Consider the following 8,049-nt stretch of genomic DNA (forward strand, 5'->3'; position numbering starts at 1 on the left):
GCAGGAAGCATCTCCAATTATACAGGGCAGGCAGGTGAGCTCTCATCCACCCAACACTGGGCTAATTCAGCTCTAAGCTTTGTTTCACAGGTAGGCACCATCCTGTCTGCTTCTCCACAAACATCAAATAATTCAAGCTATGAAAGCCAACTGCTAGAAATAGCTGTTGATCAGGGTTATGGGAAGGATTCCCAGAGCTGGCACCGATGAAACTCAGGGAGAACAACTCTACTCTCACTGCCCTGCCTTACACTGCACCCACTTTTCAAACCAAAGCAATAGATTAAGAAGAGAAGTAGTCTCTGGAAAGAGGCAAATGTAACCCTCCAGTATTTTTCTTGAATAACAACTTTGATTACGCCATTGTTAGGCTTCAAAGCTGTGAATATCCCAAGTGTTAACTAAATACACCCTTCCACACATGCAGCCAGTTTCAGTCTTTTCACTGACACAGAGATTTGCCGTGGTTCAAGCAAAAAAAAAAAGTTACAAAATAAATCTTAACTCTTTTTTTTCCCCCATTTTTTTTCTAGTAGCATTTATCCCCAGTCATATCAATTTGTTGTAGAAGCAAATATTAAGACAATTAAGCTAGGAAAAACATCTTTCATCCTGGAAACAGCAAAGCGAAGGAAGCAACAAAGAAGTCTATTCTTATTCACAGCACCAATTAATCAGGAAGAAGAAAGAATTCTATTTTTCCGCCTGGAATCCAAGCAAAAGTATATGGAAGATTTCTTTCAGATAGCAACATAACCAGAAATGTTGAGAGTTTTTCAATATTCTGACCCACAGTAGCATTTTACCAGGAATCTCAGAAGTATGATCTCTTATCTTTCATGAGGCCAACATGCAGCACTGTTACTATTTTCCTCTTCTACTCTGATTCTAATTTTAGTCACAAATAAATCATCCCTTAACCTTACAAGATGGTGGTAACCACAAGGAACACTGTCCAACTGGGACATGAACATGCAAACCACCTTCCCCTTGCAAGCTCTCCTGCAGGTTTCAAAAAACTTTGGTCTTTTCTGCCAGTATAGGAACCCTTACCCAAGATTACAAAGAAAGAGACTATAAACTGCAAGTGTTTAAAAAACCAAAACAGCTGAAGCCAGTGCTAAACCATTTTCCTTCAAAGGTAGCTTGTATACCTTTAAATTTATGAAACACAACTCTCATGTGCACTGTTCAATAAGAGAACAAAAAATTCCAAAGAGTATCCTATCTGCAAGCCAAATTAAAAAAAAAAAAAAAAAAATTCAAGTCAGCCCAAGCAAAAACTTCATATAGATATCTAGAAAGTGGCATAGCAGCTTTGCAAGTACAAAGATATATGACTGACCTGCTTCAGTATTAGTGGAAAATGCTATCTAGTGATTATGGAAAAGGTGGAAAGAAGGACTATCAGAAAAACAGGCAAGAATTACACAGTACTGTAGAAAAAGGTTTGAAAAAGGACAGTTATGAACACATTTTCTGCATGAAAATGTTAAGATAAATCAACAGTACATTCTGCCTGAATGCCAGCTAACAAAAATGTCTTCTCAGATCATAGGTGACTGTCCAAAAAACACTCAGAGACAGACACCATGAACTGTGGAAAAAGTTTAAAATCTGGCAGGAGACATTTAAATGTACTGCAGTGCAATTTATTTCATTACAATAACCTGGTCAGCCAGTGAAAAGCAATGGAGAATTAAGCTTCCTTCAAAACAGCAAAGCAGCTACCAACCCAATAAGTACACCAATATCCAGACCCTTACACACTGAAAACAGTGATTCAAAGCAGCCCAAAAGCTGCATCAGGCCCTGGCACACGGAAAGAACAGTAAAAAGCCACCTGCACAACTTCATGCAGATTTACTTGTAAGGCAATTATGACATAAGAGAGAGCAGGAATAGGAACATGGGTCTTGTCAAAGATCTGATGGTTTTCAATAAAAAGTTTGTATTCAGGCACAGTAGAAATGTAAGAAATTCTGCAGGGATCACATTAACATCAACTTCAGTATGAAGAATCCAATAAAATGAGATGTGTTTACCAATGCTGTCACACTCAGCCCCTATATGTAGTATTTTATGTGAACCAATGGCTCAGAAAGCAGACATTCCTGGCTACGGCTGACAGAAAACAGAAGATTCATTAACAGAGAGTTTTGTTAACCTCTGGAGGATCTCTCTGTCATATAAATATATAATGCCTTTCATATCTCCCTCTATTCCAGGACAAATACTAATACCACAGTAACTACTTCTAGGGAAGCAAGCAAACAAATACACAACAACATGCTGCAGAAATACAGGAAAAACCCTGCTTACATTTGTCAAAACAAAAAAGAAATTTGGAATAACTTCTGCAGCCTTCAGCAAGTAACATTTCCTCTGAATTTCTTTCCTGCAGTTTCTGTTCAGGACTGATACCAGCTGACAGACAGCAACATCTATGGAGACAACTCCTTAACAGTATCACTGCCTGATAGTCGGGAATGGGGCAGTGGGATCACAAAGCAGGCAGGCAAGCACAGCTCTAGTGCCTCCCAGCAGCATACTGGAAGCCATCTATCCAGCTTCCAGAAGACAGAACTTCTTGTCCCACCGACTCCTGTCTGCACAAGGAAAGCTCTGAACGTCAGTTTTATAATAGAAGCAAAGTCAGCCTTCACAAGAGGCGTCTTAATCTGATAAAGGTCTGCAGCAGACACATTAGGCTTCATTAACAGAGGTAGCAATTGTTCCCATTTACATAATTCACACCCGAAGAGCTAATCACAAATAAGGATGACTGGATTACTCAGCAGGACGGGGACTATGGAGTAGCACCGGGAAGAGAAGGAGGTAGAAAAGGTAGAATTCCAAAAAAAGGAAAAGCTTATATTCCAATAAAACCCTGCCAGATATCTTTACCCTGGAACCCAGACAGTGGGTATAATGAGAGAACTGACATGATTCACAACTTAGAGGTGTCTTAATCAAGGGAAATATTGAATTCCTGTTACTTCCTAGTGCACACCACCACAGTTACAAAAGCTATGGCTGCTATGTTACTTTTTATATAAAGTCTGAAGCCTTTAACTTAGGGCTATATTATAGATTTCAGCTTTGACTAGTTTTGGAAGGTAAGAAAGCTAAGTAATTTTCATGATAATTTAACGACTATTACACACAAAAAAAGACAGAAGAAAGTTTACTCTGGAAACTGCTTGCAAGCCAGCCAGTGCTGGACACAAGGCATTGAACCCATGGAATTCAGGGTTGTTTATCTTTATCAAAATATCCTCGTGGCTTTAAGAAAGCAAGAAAGCAAAAGGGATGAATGAAATTAAGACAGAAAGAAGTCAAAAAAGTAACTGTTCATATTAGGATTGATTCTCATTCCTAAATAGCACATAAACAGAAGCCCAAGCGCTGCCATCTGTTTATATCCAATCCTTTTTAAAAGCTGCAGGATGGTGGTGGTGGTTGGTTTATTTTTTTAAATTGAGTTCACCTACTTGCACATCTGCCAGGTTCACTGAACGTAGCAGTGCCTTTGTTCTGAATCACCAATCATAAGAAGATGGGAATTGATATATTCTCTCCCACGTACACAACAGAGAAATCTTCCCAGAACAGCATCTCAAAAATCCCCAATAATCTTGAGATGACTTTGACATATTAAAAAAACCATGTTTTGTAAAAGGCAGGTCATCAACCCCGACTGTAACATTTTGAGGAAAAAAAACCAGCAGTCATTTGTCAAGGGAGTGTTTTGTTTCTAAACATAAAGTGACATTCCTGTTACAGTTTTTTCATTTGAAAGGTTAGCATAAATGGTACACATACACTTTAAATCACCACAGAACATGGAACCATCTTGATGACCCGCCCTTTTTAGATACCACTCTGCTTCCTATTCCTACAAGATAGCCCATCCAGAAAACACTACCTGTGAGTCTCTGAACAAGAGCCAGAAATACTCATCAGCTTCCTAGTTAATTTGTCTCCCATAAGTACACAATTCCTTTCATGGGATCTACTTACTCAACGAGGAAAACAGAACATATTCTATTCTACAACAGTTTCTTTGCAAAAGCAGATTTAACTGACATCAAGTTTTGTTTCTTATAACTTCCATAAGTCTTGATATCAGCATAAAGGGTACACTTCCACCACCAGAGCTTCACTCCCTTATATCTTCTTTCCCAAAAAACAAGACCACAAAAACAAAAGACTTACTGTTATTATAGCAAATAAATCTATTTCAGCTAAAACCTTTATTTACTCATATATATATACTCTTTCTGATATGCCACTTGCATATAAGGATTTTTTCTTCAAGCTCTGGAGGTCAGTCTCAGCTTGAGGCAGAACATGAGGCACTACTGATATTTCCAAAGGCCTTTCTTCATCTCACTTGTCAGACTTCAGTGGTTCTGCACCCAGCGTACTGAGTCAACCCAGTCACTAAATTTGATTGGCACAAGCAAGTTCTTTCTGTTCTGGCTGCTGTGCACAAACAGAAGCTTCTCTGTCTTCCTCCAGAGACTGGAGCACATACTGATTAACACTACCTGGACATCACACTGAAAGGCTTCCCAGGTGTGGCAGAAGTCTTGGACACTGCCTCAGCACATATTCTCTCCCTGACTGAATCTGTTACAGAAGGATTAGCACATGGTGCAGATATGACCATTCTCAAACTGGTTCTTGCCTGGGTTTACCATCATCCCTCCCTGCCCTACCCTACACTGACACGTGGGTAGGCTGGGTAGGTGCATCACCATTTGTTTTGTGCAGTGACTGGGACATAATTATAAGTCTCTAAATTTAAAGCAGATGTGAGAAAAAAAATTACAACGTGCCCTTCCTCTTTTGAAACAAGGTACAAAACACAAAAAGCAACAGGAGCCAGAACCCGCACATATCACTTCCTAATGATAAACTGATTAAAATAATTCTCACTCTTCTAACTACCTAAAATATTGAAGACCTGTGGATGTTAATTTTCTGTCACCGTATGGTTAGTTTATAGCCTGAATTTCAGAGTATGAGGTCAGTAAATACTACGTGTTTGTATCCATGGCTGTTTCTCTCTTCCCTACAGGTGGCACAAACCCAACAACCCCCTTTCTAACAGCTGAAACAAAATGCTAAAAACAATAAAGATATTTCAGAAGCCCTGAAGGACCTAGAAGCACTAGTGAATCCATGCAGACAGACAGCCTAAAGTCACCATGGGTAACATCACTGTGCAAGGCAAAGCACACTCCAGCTACAGAAATTCCATCATAATTCCACCCCGACAACGAAGTTGCATTAACAATATTGATATAAATCACATGCTAGAAAACACCACTTTTGCTAATTCAGCACTGGATTTCCTAGGATCTCCTGCTCTACCACTGCCATACAGCAGTCCACTGCATGCCACAGAGTTAAACTCTTGGCTTAAACAGGCAGCAATGGATAGAATCCTCCTCACCCAGGGTGCTCTTATGGCAGAGTAGCCAGCAAGGGTCAAGAAGACACATTGCTGTTTTAGTTCTAGCAATTACTTTAAAAGCCACATGCACTCCTCCATACTTACATCTCTGATCAAACCATGCTCAGCTAAAACAAGCCAGACCCTCTAAACATAACACACTTTATCAGTGGCTTAGACAGGTAAGTGTTGTAACAAATCTCTCACACAAAAGAGAGGATTTGGGGGGAACAGGCTTGAAAATAGGGAGGAGGGATAACAATGGGAGAGTATCCTGCTTCACAAATAAGGAATAATCGCGAGGAACTCACACGCTGCTTACAATAGTATGGTGAAATATTTCTATTCATACAGCAGCACAGATAACTGCTTCCAGGAACTGAGAAAGGGATAGACTCAGAGGGGAAAAAAAAAAAAAACCAAGTAAACACACCAAATCACAAAAGCCCCTCAAAAAGCCAACCAGGGTTTCTTTCATCACCACGATTCGCAATTCAGCAAAAAGATGCGGGTCATGTAAATACAAAATCTGCTTTTTTTGCTAGTCAGGCCATTAGTCACACATTACAGATGAAAAGTTATGTGAACAAAATCTCAAAAAAGCTCGTGACAGGATCAAAAAGAATGTTAAAAATTATGAAAAACACGATGCTTTAGTACAGCCCAGACAGCAGGCTTTCTTCAGTTTAGGCTTCTGCTAACACCTTTACAGTGATTTAATTACAACTAAATTGGTTTCCCAGAAGTGGTGAAGAAAGTTCACATTATGTCAAATATTATGATAAATTCACATTTCACTCAGCAGATCCCAAACTTTTTCAAGGCGCAGCCTCTCTTGCAGTTTGATGGATTCAGACAATTCCAAAATTCTGGATGACACAGTAAAGCCACAGACTTGACTGCTCTACAAACTGCTGTTCTGTCATAAAAGTTCTGAACTGTGCTTCCAGAACTACATTCAGTACAGCACTTAACTAAACAACTACTGATTTAATCCAAATATTTCATTACTGAAAAAAATTCCACTCTTGTACTACCAACTCTAGTCACAGCAGCATGGGCAAGGTGGTGATTTCTCTCTTCCCATCCTATTTGAAATGGCTGTGAGGGTGCTGACTCATAAGTGACCCTGAATCGGGGCACACATCTGAGCTGCTGCGATTTTTCAACACAAACTCCAGTAGCATGTCAGGTTGTGGCTCAGGAGGAGATGTGTGTTCAGCCACCTACGGCTACAGACGCCGTAATCTCAGGGAGGAAAGGAGGGCAGGCAGCTGGCGGAGGTTACTGCTGGAGTCACCTTAGCCCAGCTGGCCATTGTTTGAGAATTACAACCCTACAGCCAAACCCGGCAACTTTTTTGTGGTTACAGCCTGTCGGATTTGAGGTAACATGTTACCCAGCTGAAACCACCCCAGGCGCATCAGCGTGGCCCCCCAAACATGCATTGTTCTTCAGAACAATCCTATTTCTATCCATCTGCTTTCATTCCCTTGGCTCCTGTACTGCTTTCCCACACACACACCAACACCCCCGTAGGTGTTTCTTTACATCTTTTCTTCGCATCTCCCAGTCTCTCCCATTTCCACCGGGGCTTCACTTCGAACCATTTCACACCAGGTCGGCACAAACCACAACGTGAACTTCCAGGGTGCACAGCCAACACTCCAGGTAAAATAAATTGCAGACTTCCTAACTGAGATTCGGAGCTCACGCTACCAACGAGGCAGCTGTGGAAGGGCAGCAATTCCTGACACGGGCTCCAGGATGGCAGCAGATCCAGAAACAAAGCACCGTGTCAGCTGACGCTCACCCCGTAGTAGATGCGATAAAATACACGAAACGTGACCGTTCAGCGCTCGCAAAGAAAACACACACGAAAACCCCAACACCGCCACAAGGTCTGGGCAAAAAGGCAGCGCTCCCCATCACCTCGGACTGAGGTGACTGAGACAACAAAAGCGAGCGCTTCCCAAGGACAGACCGAGCGAGGAGGGGCGGAAAAGCACGGCCGGGGAGGGCGAGCGGGCAGCGCAGGAATGACCGACCGTGCGAGGCAGCGCCGGACCGCGCCCGGCCGGCGGGCAGTGCCCGGCAGGACGCGGGGTGATGTGGCCGCCCCGCCGCGCTGCCCGGGGCCGTGCCGGGGCCGCCCCGCCCCGCCGCGGGCGGTGACAGCGTGCGGGGCCCGGCGGGGCGAGGCCGCGACCCCCCCGGCCGCCCCCTCCCACGGCCCGACACAGCCCGCGCACCCCCGCCGGGACCCGCACCCACCTGCGCGGCAGCGCCGCAGCCCCCGGCGGACCCTGCCCGGCCAACGCCGCCGCCGCAGCCCCTGCCCAGCGCGGCGGCTGCTCCCGCAGCTACCGGCGCCCGCAGGCCCCGCCCCGCCCCGGCGCGCTCCCCCCAGCGGCCGCCGAGGCGCGTTAACCCTCCTCCCCGCCCATTCCCGGCGCGGCGCGGGCGGCGCGGCCCCTCACCGGCTGTGTCGGCCCGCGGGCAGCGCAGGGGCGGCGGCGGCTCCGCCGGGCCCCGCTCGGCGGCTCCGCTCCGCGCCGCTCCCGCCCGCGCGCCCGGCGCGAGAC

Source organism: Pseudopipra pipra, chromosome 5 (assembly GCF_036250125.1).
Source record: "Pseudopipra pipra isolate bDixPip1 chromosome 5, bDixPip1.hap1, whole genome shotgun sequence".
NCBI lineage: Eukaryota > Metazoa > Chordata > Aves > Passeriformes > Pipridae > Pseudopipra > Pseudopipra pipra.